Consider the following 18,737-nt stretch of genomic DNA (forward strand, 5'->3'; position numbering starts at 1 on the left):
TCTGGAGTTTAACAAATGTGAGAATCAGCACGTGTTTACTTATTTTAAAGCACAACATTAAAACGTTTTTTCGATTCATTTTATTGAACTGCTCAAACTAGTTTACGTTATAAGCTGCATGTACTTTTTGAAATCCCAAAACATTCTACATTAATGATATTGAAGAGTAAATTGAAGATCTCTTACATAAGATGATAGGTAGTAAATGCGATGGCAGTGTGTGGCCATGTATCACAGGGAATACAATACACTCTATTGTAGGTACAAATGATATTTGCAAGTCACCTCAGGGTTCCATGACTCTCCAAAAGTAACTCGTGCTTTGGGCAAACAACGTAACTGAGAAGTTACGTTATCCTGTGATGGCAAGCCTGAACTGCAACAAGAATACCCTGTGCATGTCTGAAGACACTGCTGCCTCTGAAACTCTGTGCTACATCAGGCGGCACACGTTGGGATATCAGGACCCATCTGTAACAAATGATGAAAGCCAATGATTGTTTTCTCATGACAGGAAAGTGCAGTGATGACACACCTCGAACGTGATCAAAAAAAGAATCTAATTAGGTGTGTTTACATCTGTTGCAGCCCTCCATGTGTTATTATAACTTGTGTGTACCTTTTTTGCTAAATGCACATCATTCTCAACCTATCGTGTGAAACAGGAAAATGGGGTTAATAAATCGAGGAGTAAAATGCAGCGATAAACTCCTCATGTTGGTGTCTGCTTTATGTAATGGCATGTTGATGCTGGGATGACCAGCTGATGTACTAAGTGGTTTCTGTCGTGACTAAAAAAGGCAACATTTCCCGTCGCACTGTAAACAGCAATGAAGTGTTTCAGTGACAGTACAATTTTGTTTTTTTTACCCTCTGGTGGGTGTAATTATAGCTGGCTTCCTCCATACACAAGTAGTATAATTTAATCGTAATGTGCTGTCTAATCGGAATGGGAACTCACCTGGCCATGCCGCCAGAAAGAAACACGCATTGGCTATTTCAAACAGTTTAGGCTTTTGTGTTGGCATGGGAAAGGCACATGCCGGGCATTGCCATTGTGTTATTAACAGGCTATCGAGGGTAGCAGATGTAAAATGGTGCGTCTAATAACAGTGCCTGGCAAATGCCTAAAACGTATGCACAAGCCAAAATTGGTGAATTTGGCAATGCTTGTTTTAACAGGAGTTCAGTGAGGACACACATAGTGCTTCCTTGGTTAAGACATTTTTATGACACCAGTTACAACTCCAATTAATTAATTAACTGTCAGAAGACTGTTTGGAAAAAATACTGTCAGGCACTTCGAGTGAACTGTTTGATGGTAATGCTTTATTAATGAGACCTCAAAGAGTTCCCATGAGGAGGCGTTTCAGCCGGAAACTGGGTGGGAATGGCCATAGGGATTATCATGGCCATGGGCAGTCAATGGGTGGGCAAATAACCAAACAACACCTACAAGCGTTCAGTCCCTTCTCATATCCCTTTTCTCCCTAGCTGTACTCTAATGCAATAGTTTCGGCTTGTAGGTGGCTAAAGCGCCACCTAGTAGCGAAACTAAAAAGAACATGAGAACCAATCTGGGTACTAACAGCATAGTGAGATCTGAAAAGGAAAGTCATTAATGTGCATGTTTTGAGGGTAGCAGCTGTTGCTTGAGATCATCTCAGTATTTGGAAGGGCTGTCATTCCCATAAGATATTAAGATGGAGACATACCACTTGCAGCTATTAAAGGAAGCGTCACATGGGCGCTGCGTACCTGATCTTCCTGATGATTGCCATTCAGGGGCAGCCAGTCTGTCAGAACTGAGATCCTTCCCATTGGGACAGGGGTCCCTCCTTCTTCTCTTATCTCTGGCCTTCCTACTTGGGCTCTCCCCCTGCACCTTCAACTGAATCCAGAAACCTTGGAGTCATCTTCGACTCCTCTCTGTCCTTCCTTCCTCGCACTCAAGACATTGGCAAGAAGTCCAACTATCAGCTCGTCCTTCTCAAAGGAATTCTACCTTTTCTCACTTTCCCTCAGAGGCTCAATGTGACTCAAGTCCCAGTTCTCTCTAGACTTGACTACTGTAACTGCTTCCTCCTGAATCTTCCTTCTTCCACTCTACGACCCCTTCACCTTATCCAGAATAGGACAGCAAGACTTATCCTTGGCCTTTATCCCAGGGACTGCATCTCTCCTGCACTAAAAAGTATTCACTGGCTCCCGGTTGCTGCACGGATTAAATTCAAATCCCTCTGTATCACCCACAAGGCTGTCTGGGGCTGGGGACCACTCTATCTTCAACTTTATCTCACTAAATACTCTCCCTCCAGACCACTTTTCTCCTCTGGCGCCAACTCTTTGTCTGTTAAGCATTTTGTTAAACAGATGGCAGGGGGTCGCTCACTTTCCGCTGCGGGATCCCCCCTTTAGAATAGCCTCCCTCTGCCCCTTGAACAAGATCTTCTGAAATTCCAGAAGTTCCTTAAGAATTTCCTCTTTTCCACGTCCTTTCCTTCTTCTCTCCTCTGCTCATCCCACAGTTGCTGAATCAGTGTCCTAGGCCCTTATACATCTTCGGGGCCTTGACCTCCAACACCAATGGTTCCCTGCTCCTGTCTTTCCCCAGCAGCTTGCATCTGCACACCCTCCACTCTGGAAATGAACACTTATACCTCCCTTACATGGCCCAAGTCGTGTAGCACTCTACATACCTAGCACTTTGTCCATGGCGCACCCGCAGGCTCGGACTCCCCAGCACTTATCGCTCTTTCCCTCTTCTGTTCTGCACTTGCACGTTTTGAATACTCACAGGTCATAGTAGGTTTGCCCCCGCCCTCTTCTCCTCTGCTCTTGAATATTGTGCTGTAATGTATTTCCCACTCTCCTGCCCTCCCTGCCCTGTGGGTTCTTTGGAACAGTATATTCGTATTGTATAAGCGCCTAACAAGCAAACAATAAATAAATAAATAAATAAATAAACACTGAAGCAATGTACGTGACGCAGAGCACCAACCCAACCTCATTATGGTTAATTCAAATAGTAGGTGTTGGACCAGCTCCCAACGCCACAGAAGGGCACTTCCCTGATAGGTGTGGCATCAGCACAGTGCAAGCACTGGCAGGGAAGGCCACACAATGTCCAGTAGGACTGATCCAGTAAATGGCGAGGATCCAATAAGGTGTAGAGAGCAGGTCTCAGGAGGCAGGGTACCAAATGGAGACGCTACGCAGGGAAATAATATACTGCACAAGCAAAGTATGTTAGGTGGTGTATGATAATTTCTTTACTACATTATATGATTTATTCGTGACAGCTACTAGTAGAGTAATTGATAGCAGCTTTGCAATCAGTTGTCTAATATTATCTACACGGGAACACACTTTCGTTTCATTTCAGTCTTCTACTCCACTTAGTTCCCGGGGTATCTGGAGTTCCTCTTTGTTTGCACTATATTTACAGCCTAGGCTGTGTTTAGAGGACTTAAATTAAAAAATCTCTTTATTTTTTGACCCAAACTACATGACGGGTCGCGGTTAAACTTGACCAGAGTTATTTTCTTTCCCTATTTTTGGTACGGCTACCCGCACTAACCCTCTCGTACATTCTATTAACTAATTTTTGGTCTAACCTACAAGGGCGGGCCACCCTAGCATGGCCGAAAATTTCACTCTAAGTTATGATGATGACCAAATTAGAGCGATACTCCGTGGTCCATCACTTTCTGACCCCACAGGTCTAGATCAGATGCCAGCCAACTTCAACACTGCAAATGATTTACTTAAGCTAAAAAAGAAACATTTTTCTGCACCACACTGCATGGACACTTCTTTAAGGAATATTTAAAAAAGAATATTATTCCATCTGGACTCATCATCCGAAATGAACCATGTGCATTCTGTTAGGGAGAATTCTCTGTTTAGGCTGAATTTCCTAACCTAGTGAGTCCCCCAGCAGCTTTGCTGGATTTCTGGAGTTTGTTTTTTTCCATCCTGCCAAGAGTGAGACTCTTTTCTCCCACTCTTGGACATGTATGTGTGTAATTCCTTTGAAATGTCAATGTGTTCGATGGGCTATGGGGTCTTTTACTCCATAGGGTCTCATATGTTTTTCTATGTGTGTCACACTGCACCCTACGTGTCGTGGCACGGGGGCGCCCTAGCGGGTCCCCCCACCATAGACTCCATACCCGGGGACTGACTACTGTCTCCCCGGGCATGTAAAGTCACCATTGGCTTTACTAGACCTAAATTTACTAACAGAACTAGTACCAACCATCTTATTGTGGACGTACTAGTAGGGGTAATTCGATTACTCCTGGATCTGTTACTCGAGGGGGCACTGTCCCGTCCCCCCTCGTCGAGTTTTGGCTGGTGGCAGTGGAAACTACTTGTTATGTTCGACCCCGAGCATAACCCTATGGGATTTATCCCATTTTTAGAGATTGATACTTTTTCTCATTCATCTCTAACGTACCTCCGATCTACTTATCTTAAATAAGTTTATCGAGTGGTATTTTCTGCCAGAACTCGGTTTGTAAAATGGCGTCTGTGTTCGTCTCTGTGACTCCTAAACCAAAGGTTGAGCCCTTTGTTCCACTTTTGGCGGGCCTCTGTACAGAGACCCTCCAAGGTGGTGCCATTCTGTCTGGGTTACCTCAGGGGTGTGGGAGGGGGTTTAGACACCCTGGACCGAGTTGCCTTGCCAACTCAGGTCGCACTCTGGAGTGATTGGCCCAAGTGGTGAATGTTCCCGCTCACCACTTAGCATGTGTTGATTGACAGCTAGGCTGAATGAATGGGGGTCGTCTGCATAAAAGCAGGGCTTTTGGGACTGGATCTTCGGATGTCGCCACAGGACCTAAAGAATCCGACGAGGGTAACGCTGAGCCGACCTGCACGACGACACCTCCGGTGGAGCCCTGCAGAACCGTCTCGCAATCTCCCGACGACAGAAGAGATCTCCCTGCCGGAGAGTCTCTTCCCCTGGCTGGTGGGAACAACCAGTCTCTCTTTTGTGCTTTTTATTCGCCCCAGGACGCAGTGGTCGAATTGCCCGTGCAGAGCACCCGGCAACCGGATAGCCACTACCCCTGTACCGCGAACGAAAGGTGGTGCCTTGTGACGGAGCACTCCGTGGCTGGTCTCTTCCCTGGTGGTGCACCGGACTACCTTTTCTTCGACGACGAGAGCATCTCTTCTCTTAGCCAAGACCCATCGTGCATCCACCACCAGGAACAACTGCCCCCGCCGGAGCTGCCCTCCACAACAAGGTACCGTAACCGCCTGGCTTCCCTTTTCGATCGGTCCGAGTGAGGTGTCTGAATCCTCTCCGTTCCGTTGGGTTGCCTCCAAGCTTTGCTCATTCTTTGTTCGGAACTGGTTCTACCTGTCGCTAAACAATTTGCTAACAAAGACTTGAATGCATCGTCAGTAGAGACTTTCTGGGACATCGTGCCTTGCCTCTCGCCGAGTGGGCCTGGCCGCTGAACTTTATAACTATCGTGATTATTGCCTTCCTGCCTTGCATTTTTATCCGCTTCAGTGTGAACCGTGTTGACTTCATTACCTGCCTATCTTTTCTCTCCCATCCTAACCAAAAATTCGAGTGTCATCTAGGTTGAGGTATACACCTCTGTCTGAAAATAAGTGGTACTGTTAGAACCTAGAGTTGTCGATATTGTGTTCAGGGGGATTGAGCGTTTTCCATTCCGCAGAGTAATTGTGTTTTGATTTGTTTGCCGTGGTTTGCTTTAGTGTTTTTCATAGAAGTTCTGTTATAAATAAATAACGTACTATCTTTACACTAAGTCTAGTTGCGTGCTTACTTGTTTTGCTGCGAAGGATTGCCCTATCTTGTATACTCCCTATACTGACCAACTTTTCTTGAGAGAAGTCTGACTGCTCAGCCACAGCTACCAATTGAATCTGTGTGGTACAGACTGCTACCAAGTGGGTTCATCGCAACACCTGTAGTCCTAAATCTTTTGCAGTGGTCCCAGAGGGAACTGCACAGGTTTCCGCCTAACACTGGTGTACAGCGGTGGGATTAGTATCGAGTATACAGTTTAGAGTGCTTTTCGACGCTGTAGGACAACTAACCACAAAACCTTGCACAAAAAGCAACTTTCAAAAAACATGTCTACGATGGAAATTTACAGCCAAGAGTCTTTGTCAGGTACAAATACTGAGAGTCTGCGAGCTCTCTGTAGACAAGAGAATCTTTCTGTAAAAGGCAAGAAGTTAGAACTGATAGAGAGATTGCTGGCGAACCAAAGTCTGGGTACTGGTTCAGAGGAACCAAACTCTCCAGCAACTGTAGATAACAGTAATGGTGTTGATCTGAATCGTAATTCTGATGATAGCGATGAAGAGGCTGACGAGGACGGCGAGGCTAACGAAACTGTCTCCCCCGCTCCTCTACCTGCCTTACCAGCTGTGCCTACGGGGCCCATATCAGGTCCCACAAGTAACCCTGCTTATTTTGAACTTGAAAAAATGAAGCTCGAATTAGAATATAAACGGTTCTTGGCTCAATCTGAATGAAACCAAGAGCTCGAGTTCAGACGGATGAATGCCCAGGCTGAGCAGAAGCAAGCTGAGTTGAGACTCAGAGAAATAGAGCTTAACCACAAATTAGAAATGAAAAAGTTGTCTATGGAAAGTGCTTCTCTCTCCTCTGGTTCCTCTAGGAGCTCCAGTCCCAAAAGACCCCGGATGCCGAAGGAATTAGTGGGTATGTATGAACCGAGATTGGATGTGTTGGATTGGTTGAAACTGTTTGAATACAATCATGGGCTCCAGGACATCACCGGGAATGCGTTGCTTCCCTGGTTGTTCTCTAGGCTCCCTCCTGTTGCGACTGATGTGGTAATGGAATTGGGGGAGGCGGATAAGACGGATTACGAAAGTGTGAAACTAGCTTTGATAGCTAGATTTGGGAAAACCCCTTCCCAGTATCTTAAGAGGTTTAGAACCCTCAAAAAGCATGATGGTACCCCTTGGGCTACCTGGGTGAGTGAAGGGTTGAAAAACTTAGAGGGATGGATTAAGGGTTACAGAGTTGACACTTACGAGGGTATGCAAAATCTTTTTATGTTGGAGTCGATTTATGATGCCTGTTCTCCTGAGCTCAGACAGCACTTGGCTGATTCGAAGGAATTGGATTCCAGGGCTCTAGCTAAGGCTGCTGACTTATGGGTTGCCAACAAGGCCACTCATAAGGATTCTGGGGCAACTCAGAAAAAGGATGAGGGAAAACAGCCTAAAAAAGACTCAAAAGAGAATTCGAATAACTCACATTCCAAAGAGGGCCCCAAACAAAACCAGAAGGGTAAGCCACCGGGAAAACCACAGCAGAATAGTGTGTCTTCTGGTGCCAAACCGGAAGGAGGTCAGAACAAGTCACCATTCCAGAAAGCATTCGGTAAATGCTTTGTTTGCGGCTCGACTGACCATGTGAAAGGAGATCCCAGATGTAAGGGTAAACCTTCAGGGGTCCAGCTTGTCTCCTTAGCCTTCGCTCCAGAGGAGGAAGTCCAAATGGCAAGTGGAAACTTTCTACTGCTAGCTGACGAACCCATTGGAGTCTCAGCCAGCGTTTCTTTAGTATCTCTGGGGTTGTGGGAACAACAGAATTTAGATGTCTATAATTCTATCCCCGATAATACTAAAGAGTATTATAAGGACAGTGTCCAGGTGAATGGTCAGGAGACTCCTGCCATTAGGGACACTGGGGCCAGCATAACTGTGGTGGATAAATCGTTTTTTCAGGCTGAGGATGTTGCTAAGGCACCCAAACGCCTCACCAAGTTAGCTGGAGGGCCTGTGCAGATGCTTCCCCAATTACCAGTTCTCATCCAGTGTAACGACATGACTGTAAAGATACCTGTCAGCATACAGAGTGAGGTACCAGGACGCGTACTGTTGGGTAACGATCTGAAAACTCTCGGAGTTGTATCACATACTCCCAGACCTCCTAGTAAACGGTTACAGGAGCTAACCAGACCTGCAAGAGAGAGGACCATGCGCGGTATTCTCGGGGAGATGATGAAGAAGGAAATCACTCCTGCTCCATTGGAAATGGCGGCCGCTGTCTCTAGGAAAACAGAAGCAAAAGGGAAACCTAAAACTTCTAACCCAAAACCAACAGCCCGCATTCCAATGCAGCCGACACAGACTTCCCCGCGGTTGTCCAACGTCACACCCATAACTCCACCTCCAGCTGAGGCTGAGAGGGAGGTACAACCCTGTGTGGTGGAATTAGACTCTGAGGAAGAGCTAATGGAAGGCCAAGAACTCATTGGAGATATGGATCCTGTTGACCATCCTGAGCTGCAGTCGTTACTGGCAGAAGGTGGACCCAGCAGGGCGGACCTCAGTAAGGGACAGAGAGAATGTCCAACTCTGGAAGGTCTTCGCCATCAGGCAGAAGCTCAGGCTGAAGGGCAAGAGCCTGGGAAACATAGGTTGCACTGGGAAGATGGCCTCTTCTACAGTGAACCGACCGAGTCTGCACCTGGAGACTACAAACGCCTTGTAGTACCCCAAGAGAACAGACCACAGTTCTTGCAGTTAGCCCACGAGATTCCTTTGGCTGGTCACTTGAGTTTCAAGAAGACTAAGGAAAGGCTCTCCCTCTACTTCTATTGGCCAAAGATGGGGGCCGAAGTAGAAAAGCACTGCAGGAGCTGCCACACCTGCCAGTTGTCTGGTAAGGTTGGGTCCAAGAATGTGGCACCGTTAGTGCCTCTCCCCGTTGTGGGAGTCCCATTTGAGAGAGTAGGGATTGATATCGTTGGTCCCCTTGATCCTCCAACCTCCTCAGGCAACAGGTTTATACTTGTTGTAGTAGACCATGCTACTAGGTATCCTGAGGCAATTCCTATGAGGACTGTTACAGCTCCGGCTGTGGCTAAGGCCCTCCTTGGTATTTTTACTAGGGTCGGATTTCCTAAGGAAGTAATCTCTGACAGGGGGTCAAATTTTATGTCCCACTACATGAAAGCCATGTGGAAAACCTGCGGAGTAACTTACAAGTTCTCAACGGCTTACCACCCACAAACCAATGGATTGGTAGAACGGTTCAACCGAACCATGAAGAGCATGATAGGTGCTCTAGAAGAACCCCTTAAGCGTAAGTGGGACCTTCTATTTTATTTTTTTTTACGCTACTTACCTTGTACTGCACTTTCCCCTCCCACCTCCCCCCCCAGCACTTTCTCCTTTTCCCCTTACCTCTGCACTTGCGCGATCTGAATGACACCTGGCCTAGTAGGATCGTTTGTCTGTCTTCCCCTTGTTTCCCTCCCTCCCTGCCTCGTCGCGCCTTGAAACACTTGTGTATAGGCGCGTTACAAATACCATATCATATCATATCATATCATGCCTTCTCTTTGCTTATAGAGAAGTCCCTCAGGAGGGAGTAGGTTACTCTCCCTTCGAACTACTCTATGGTCATCCCGTCAGAGGTCCATTGGCCCTGATTAAGGAGGGATTGGAGAGTGCTCCTTCCCCCAAGCCAGTCAGAGTGACTGACTACGTGATAGGTCTCCGGAGGAGAATGTCGCACCTGATGACGGAAGCAAGCGATAACTTGAAAGCTGGACAAGCATTGGTCAAGCACTGGCACGATCAAAAAGCTAACATGGTTGAGTTCGCTCAAGACCAGCTCGTTCTAGTTATGATCCCAACAAGGCAGAGGGCCTTGCAAGATAAATGGATGGGACCCTACCGAGTAGTGGGTAAACACGGCGAGGTTAACTATCTGGTGGACTTGGGCAATCCCAAGGAGGCTCCGACAGTCTTTTACACCAACCGACTTAAAGCGTATGTCTCACGACCTGATGTAGGAGCGTTGCTTCTAGCATCATCCGAGGAAGAAGAAGAGAGTGAAGCTCTTCCGGATCTCCTCAGAGGCTTACCTTTAGATGAAAAAATTGAAGGAGTAAATCTCTCCTCCAATCTGACACCCGAGCAACAAGAGGAGTGCAAGTCTATGTTGAATCAGTTTGCCTCCCTGTTCTCGCTCTCACCAGGCTTGACCCCTTGGGGCCAGCACGACATACTCACTGGTGACTGTCTGCCTGTCAAAAGCAGAGGATACCGCATGTCAGAAACCGTACGAACCCACATCAAAGGTGAGGTCAACAAGATGCTTGATCTCGGGGTAATAGAGCCCTCTACTAGTCCATGGTCTAGCCCAGTTGTGTTAGTACCAAAGGCCGGATCTAAAGAACTTAGATTCTGCGTGGATTATAGAGCTCTTGTTTGTTTGTTTGTTTGTTTGTTTGTTTGTTTATTTATTTATATTGCGCACCAGACCCTTAGGTTACCGGGCGCAGCAACAAGTATATGCGAAGCTTACAATGTTATATAAATGAATTTACAATATTACACCATATTGCACAAATTACAAGAATGTACAGATAAAGATTTGCCGTATTTACATGAATGTACAGTTAGCAACATACAGGATTTGCGGTAATAAGCATAAAGGTTGATGTCACGTCAGGGTGCATTGGGTCGGACTACACTTGTGAGTGTTCGGGTGTTAAGTCGTTGTTGGCGATAATGTGTTTGATAAGGTTCCTTCTGAAATGGGGGAAGGGTTGGTCAGCTCTTAGGTTAGGTGGCAGGGCGTTCCACAGGTTAGCAGCTTTCACAGGGAAGCAGGCGCCACCAATTTTGGCGAGTCTGAATCTAGGTACTGCCAAACAATTGGAATTGGCGATTCTCATGGGTCTATTAGAAGTTTTTCTTTTTATTTTGTCCATTAAGTAGCTGGGAGCTGCATTATTTAAGGCCTTATGGGTTAATGAGATCATTTTTAGCTGGATTTTATTCTCCGTAGAGAGCCATTTATGTTGCCGCCTAGTCGAGGAGATATGCTCCCTCTTTTTTATTCCTAATGCAGCTCTGAGAGCATTATTTTGTAGAATTTGAAGTCTTAGGGTAGTGGCTTTATTGGCGCTACTGTATAGGGCATTACAGTAGTCTAGTCGGGAAAGAATTAAGGCTCTAGCCAGGATTAGGCAGCTGGTATTGGACAGGAAGGGCTTGCCTGCTCTGATCAATTTACAAGTGTAGGCAGTAGTGGAGGCTAGGGAGTTTACCTGTTTAGTGAAGGACAGGGTAGAGTCGAGATAGAAACCAAGTGTTTTTACTTCCCTCGAGACTTTAATGGCATTTCCGTCTATGCTGAAGGCTGAGTAATCCGGGCCCAATTTGTTAATATTAGCTTGTGTGCCCAGAATGATCAACTCTGTCTTATCATCATTCAGGCAAAGACCGTGAGTGGCCATCCATGCCTGAATGATGAGATACACTCTATTCACCAACTCCCCATCCCTGCTGTGATCCCCAGAAAGTGGGAAGAGAATCTGTGTATCATCTGCATAGTTAGTGTAGGTGATACCGAGATTGTCCAGATCGTCGAACAGAGGTTTGGTGAATATATTGTAGAGGGTCGGAGAGACGCAGGATCCCTGAGGGACTCCACAAGTAATAGGTATAGGGTCAGCTGCTGCCGAAGGGGAAAAGACTCTCATAGTTCTCTCACTTAGAAAGGATTCTAACGCAGTCACCACGACTGATGCCCACCCTTTACCAAGAACAGATGAGTTGGTGGATAAACTTGGCGCCGCCAAGTTCCTCAGCACATTTGACTTGACGTCAGGCTATTGGCAAATAGCCTTGACCGACCATGCCAAGGAGAAAACTGCATTTTCTACCCCCGTGGGCTTATACCAGTTTAAGGTAATGCCTTTCGGACTGAAGAATGCACCTGCTACGTTTCAACGGATGGTAAACCAGGTTCTGAAGGGGATGGAGGACTTCTGCATGGCATACTTGGATGACATCGCAGTGTTCAGCCATTCCTGGGAAGAACATGTAACCCACCTGAGAGATGTTTTGCAGACTCTTGGACGAGCCAATCTGACCATAAAGGCGAGTAAATGCCAAATTGGACAGAGTAAGGTAGTCTATCTTGGGCATGAGGTAGGCGGTGGAGAAATAAGGCCTTTGTTCAGCAAGATCGAAGCTGTACAAAATTGGACAACACCGACCACTCAAACCCAGGTGAGAGCCTTCCTAGGCCTCACCGGGTATTACAGGAATTTCATAGAGAACTATGGGACCATAGCTTCTCCACTGAATGTCATCTCCTCGCCCAAATTTCCTAAAAAGGTTAAATGGAACGAGGAGTGCAATCAGGCTTTTGAAAACCTGAAGAAGGCTCTTTGCCAAGCCCCAGTACTCAGAGCTCCTGATTACCGCCAACACTTCATTGTGCAGACAGATGCTTCCAATGTAGGGATAGGTGCCGTACTCAGTCAACTGGATGGGAAAGGTAGGGAGCACCCCGTTTGCTTCATCAGCCGCAAGCTGAAGGATCCTGAAACAAGGTGGGCAACAATCGAAAGAGAGTGCTTTGCTATCGTGTGGGCTCTGAAGAAGTTTAGGCCGTACTTGTATGGTTCTACTTTTGTTATTCAGACTGACCACCAACCCTTGAGATGGTTAATGCAAATGAAAGGGGAAAACCCAAACTACTGAGATGGTCGATCTGCCTGCAAGGGTTTGATTTCACCATTGAGCACAGGTCAGGGTGTCACCACCAAAATGCTGATGGTCTCTCTAGGATGTATATCATCGACTAGAGGTATGAGATTCATCCAGGAGTGGATTAAATCCTGCTGTCCCTTAGTCTGGGGGGGGCGAGTGTTAGGGAGAATTCTCTGTTTAGGCTGAATTTCCTAACCTAGTGAGTCCCCCAGCAGCTTTGCTGGATTTCTGGAGTTTGTTTTTTTCCATCCTGCCAAGAGTGAGACTCTTTTCTCCCACTCTTGGACATGTATGTGTGTAATTCCTTTGAAATGTCAATGTGTTCGATGGGCTATGGGGTCTTTTACTCCATAGGGTCTCATATGTTTTTCTATGTGTGTCACACTGCACCCTAGGTGTCGTGGCACGGGGGCGCCCTAGCGGGTCCCCCCACCATAGACTCCATACCCGGGGACTGACTACTGTCTCCCCGGGCATGTAAAGTCACCATTGGCTTTACTAGACCTAAATTTACTAACAGAACTAGTACCAACCATCTTATTGTGGACGTACTAGTAGGGGTAATTCGATTACTCCTGGATCTGTTACTCGAGGGGGCACTGTCCCGTCCCCCCTCGTCGAGTTTTGGCTGGTGGCAGTGGAAACTACTTTTTATGATCGACCCCGAGCATAACCCTATGGGATTTATCCCATTGTTAGAGATTGATACTTTTTCTCATTCATCTCTAACGTACCACCGATCTACTTATCTTAAATAAGTTTATCGAGTGGTATTTTCTGCCAGAACTCGGTTTGTAAAACGGCGTCTGTGTTCGTCTCTGTGACTCCTAAACCAAAGGTTGAGCCCTTTGTTCCACTTTTGGCGGGCCTCTGTACAGAGACCCTCCAAGGTGGTGCCATTCTGTCTGGGTTACCTCAGAGGTGTGGGAGGGGGTTTAGACACCCTGGACCGAGTTGCCTTGCCAACTCAGGTCGCACTCTGGAGTGATTGGCCCAAGTGGTGAGCGTTCCCGCTCACCACTTAGCATGTGTTGATTGACAGCTAGGCTGAATGAATGGGGGTCGTCTGCATAAAAGCAGGGCTTTTGGGACTGGATCTTCGGATGTCGCCACAGGACCTAAAGAATCCGACGAGGGTAACGCTGAGCCGACCTGCACGACGACACCTCCGGTGGAGCCCTGCAGAACCGTCTCGCAATCTCCCGACGACAGAAGAGATCTCCCTGCCGGAGAGTCTCTTCCCCTGGCTGGTGGGAACAACCAGTCTCTCTTTTGTGCTTTTTATTCGCCCCAGGACGCAGTGGTCGAATTGCCCGTGCAGAGCACCCGGCAACCGGATAGCCACTACCCCTGTACCGCGAACGAAAGGTGGTGCCTTGTGACGGAGCACTCCGTGGCTGGTCTCTTCCCTGGTGGTGCACCGGACTACCTTTTCTTCGACGACGAGAGCATCTCTTCTCTTAGCCAAGACCCATCGTGCATCCACCACCAGGAACAACTGCCCCCGCCGGAGCTGCCCTCCACAACAAGGTACCGTAACCGCCTGCTTCCCTTTTCGATCGGTCCGAGTGAGGTGTCTGAATCCTCTCCGTTCCGTTGGGTTGCCTCCAAGCTTTGCTCATTCTTTGTTCGGAACTGGTTCTACCTGTCGCTAAACAATTTGCTAACAAAGACTTGAATGCATCGTCAGTAGAGACTTTCTGGGACATCGTGCCTTGCCTCTCGCCGAGTGGGCCTGGCCGCTGAACTTTATAACTATCGTGATTATTGCCTTCCTGCCTTGCATTTTTATCCGCTTCAGTGTGAACCGTGTTGACTTCATTACCTGCCTATCTTTTCTCTCCCATCCTAACCAAAAATTCGAGTGTCATCTAGGTTGAGGTATACACCTCTGTCTGAAAATAAGTGGTACTGTTAGAACCTAGAGTTGTCGATATTGTGTTCAGGGGGATTGAGCGTTTTCCATTCCGCAGAGTAATTGTGTTTTGATTTGTTTGCCGTGGTTTGCTTTAGTGTTTTTCATAGAAGTTCTGTTATAAATAAATAACGTACTATCTTTACACTAAGTCTAGTTGCGTGCTTACTTGTTTTGCTGCGAAGGATTGCCCTATCTTGTATACTCCCTATACTGACCAACTTTTCTTGAGAGAAGTCTGACTGCTCAGCCACAGCTACCAATTGAATCTGTGTGGTACAGACTGCTACCAAGTGGGTTCATCGCAACACCTGTAGTCCTAAATCTTTTGCAGTGGTCCCAGAGGGAACTGCACAGGTTTCCGCCTAACACTGGTGTACAGCGGTGGGATTAGTATCGAGTATACAGTTTAGAGTGCTTTTCGACGCTGTAGGACAACTAACCACAAAACCTTGCACAAAAAGCAACTTTCAAAAAACATGTCTACGATGGAAATTTACAGCCAAGAGTCTTTGTCAGGTACAAATACTGAGAGTCTGCGAGCTCTCTGTAGACAAGAGAATCTTTCTGTAAAAGGCAAGAAGTTAGAACTGATAGAGAGATTGCTGGCGAACCAAAGTCTGGGTACTGGTTCAGAGGAACCAAACTCTCCAGCAACTGTAGATAACAGTAATGGTGTTGATCTGAATCGTAATTCTGATGATAGCGATGAAGAGGCTGACGAGGACGGCGAGGCTAACGAAACTGTCTCCCCCGCTCCTCTACCTGCCTTACCAGCTGTGCCTACGGGGCCCATATCAGGTCCCACAAGTAACCCTGCTTATTTTGAACCTGAAAAAATGAAGCTCGAATTAGAATATAAACGGTTCTTGGCTCAATCTGAATGAAACCAAGAGCTCGAGTTCAGACGGATGAATGCCCAGGCTGAGCAGAAGCAAGCTGAGTTGAGACTCAGAGAAATAGAGCTTAACCACAAATTAGAAATGAAAAAGTTGTCTATGGAAAGTGCTTCTCTCTCCTCTGGTTCCTCTAGGAGCTCCAGTCCCAAAAGACCCCGGATGCCGAAGGAATTAGTGGGTATGTATGAACCGAGATTGGATGTGTTGGATTGGTTGAAACTGTTTGAATACAATCATGGGCTCCAGGACATCACCGGGAATGCGTTGCTTCCCTGGTTGTTCTCTAGGCTCCCTCCTGTTGCGACTGATGTGGTAATGGAATTGGGGGAGGCGGATAAGACGGATTACGAAAGTGTGAAACTAGCTTTGATAGCTAGATTTGGGAAAACACCTTCCCAGTATCTTAAGAGGTTTAGAACCCTCAAAAAGCATGATGGTACCCCTTGGGCTACCTGGGTGAGTGAAGGGTTGAAAAACTTAGAGGGATGGATTAAGGGTTACAGAGTTGACACTTACGAGGGTATGCAAAATCTTTTTATGTTGGAGTCGATTTATGATGCCTGTTCTCCTGAGCTCAGACAGCACTTGGCTGATTCGAAGGAATTGGATTCCAGGGCTCTAGCTAAGGCTGCTGACTTATGGGTTGCCAACAGGGCCACTCATAAGGATTCTGGGGCAACTCAGAAAAAGGATGAGGGAAAACAGCCTAAAAAAGACTCAAAAGAGAATTCGAATAACTCACATTCCAAAGAGGGCCCCAAACAAAACCAGAAGGGTAAGCCACCGGGAAAACCACAGCAGAATAGTGTGTCTTCTGGTGCCAAACCGGAAGGAGGTCAGAACAAGTCACCATTCCAGAAAGCATTCGGTAAATGCTTTGTTTGCGGCTCGACTGACCATGTGAAAGGAGATCCCAGATGTAAGGGTAAACCTTCAGGGGTCCAGCTTGTCTCCTTAGCCTTCGCTCCAGAGGAGGAAGTCCAAATGGCAAGTGGAAACTTTCTACTGCTAGCTGACGAACCCATTGGAGTCTCAGCCAGCGTTTCTTTAGTATCTCTGGGGTTGTGGGAACAACAGAATTTAGATGTCTATAATTCTATCCCCGATAATACTAAAGAGTATTATAAGGACAGTGTCCAGGTGAATGGTCAGGAGACTCCTGCCATTAGGGACACTGGGGCCAGCATAACTGTGGTGGATAAATCGTTTTTTCAGGCTGAGGATGTTGCTAAGGCACCCAAACGCCTCACCAAGTTAGCTGGAGGGCCTGTGCAGATGCTTCCCCAATTACCAGTTCTCATCCAGTGTAACGACATGACTGTAAAGATACCTGTCAGCATACAGAGTGAGGTACCAGGACGCGTACTGTTGGGTAACGATCTGAAAACTCTCGGAGTTGTATCACATACTCCCAGACCTCCTAGTAAACGGTTACAGGAGCTAACCAGACCTGCAAGAGAGAGGACCATGCGCGGTATTCTCGGGGAGATGATGAAGAAGGAAATCACTCCTGCTCCATTGGAAATGGCGGCCGCTGTCTCTAGGAAAACAGAAGCAAAAGGGAAACCTAAAACTTCTAACCCAAAACCAACAGCCCGCATTCCAATGCAGCCGACACAGACTTCCCCGCGGTTGTCCAACGTCACACCCATAACTCCACCTCCAGCTGAGGCTGAGAGGGAGGTACAACCCTGTGTGGTGGAATTAGACTCTGAGGAAGAGCTAATGGAAGGCCAAGAACTCATTGGAGATATGGATCCTGTTGACCATCCTGAGCTGCAGTCGTTACTGGCAGAAGGTGGACCCAGCAGGGCGGACCTCAGTAAGGGACAGAGAGAATGTCCAACTCTGGAAGGTCTTCGCCATCAGGCAGAAGCTCAGGCTGAAGGGCAAGAGCCTGGGAAACATAGGTTGCACTGGGAAGATGGCCTCTTCTACAGTGAACCGACCGAGTCTGCACCTGGAGACTACAAACGCCTTGTAGTACCCCAAGAGAACAGACCACAGTTCTTGCAGTTAGCCCACGAGATTCCTTTGGCTGGTCACTTGAGTTTCAAGAAGACTAAGGAAAGGCTCTCCCTCTACTTCTATTGGCCAAAGATGGGGGCCGAAGTAGAAAAGCACTGCAGGAGCTGCCACACCTGCCAGTTGTCTGGTAAGGTTGGGTCCAAGAATGTGGCACCGTTAGTGCCTCTCCCCGTTGTGGGAGTCCCATTTGAGAGAGTAGGGATTGATATCGTTGGTCCCCTTGATCCTCCAACCTCCTCAGGCAACAGGTTTATACTTGTTGTAGTAGACCATGCTACTAGGTATCCTGAGGCAATTCCTATGAGGACTGTTACAGCTCCGGCTGTGGCTAAGGCCCTCCTTGGTATTTTTACTAGGGTCGGATTTCCTAAGGAAGTAATCTCTGACAGGGGGTCAAATTTTATGTCCCACTACATGAAAGCCATGTGGAAAACCTGCGGAGTAACTTACAAGTTCTCAACGGCTTACCACCCACAAACCAATGGATTGGTAGAACGGTTCAACCGAACCATGAAGAGCATGATAGGTGCTCTAGAAGAACCCCTTAAGCGTAAGTGGGACCTTCTATTTTTTTTTTTTTTACGCTACTTACCTTGTACTGCACTTTCCCCTCCCACCTCCCCCCCCCAGCACTTTCTCCTTTTCCCCTTACCTCTGCACTTGCGCGATCTGAATGACACCTGGCCTAGTAGGATCGTTTGTCTGTCTTCCCCTTGTTTCCCTCCCTCCCTGCCTCGTCGCGCCTTGAAACACTTGTGTATAGGCGCGTTACAAATACCATATCATATCATATCATATCATGCCTTCTCTTTGCTTATAGAGAAGTCCCTCAGGAGGGAGTAGGTTACTCTCCCTTCGAACTACTCTATGGTCATCCCGTCAGAGGTCCATTGGCCCTGATTAAGGAGGGATTGGAGAGTGCTCCTTCCCCCAAGCCAGTCAGAGTGACTGACTACGTGATAGGTCTCCGGAGGAGAATGTCGCACCTGATGACGGAAGCAAGCGATAACTTGAAAGCTGGACAAGCATTGGTCAAGCACTGGCACGATCAAAAAGCTAACATGGTTGAGTTCGCTCAAGACCAGCTCGTTCTAGTTATGATCCCAACAAGGCAGAGGGCCTTGCAAGATAAATGGATGGGACCCTACCGAGTAGTGGGTAAACACGGCGAGGTTAACTATCTGGTGGACTTGGGCAATCCCAAGGAGGCTCCGACAGTCTTTTACACCAACCGACTTAAAGCGTATGTCTCACGACCTGATGTAGGAGCGTTGCTTCTAGCATCATCCGAGGAAGAAGAAGAGAGTGAAGCTCTTCCGGATCTCCTCAGAGGCTTACCTTTA

This window comes from Ambystoma mexicanum, chromosome 6q, assembly GCF_040938575.1.
Source record: "Ambystoma mexicanum isolate Mex_15411 chromosome 6q, UKY_AmexF1_1, whole genome shotgun sequence".
Lineage (NCBI taxonomy): Eukaryota > Metazoa > Chordata > Amphibia > Caudata > Ambystomatidae > Ambystoma > Ambystoma mexicanum.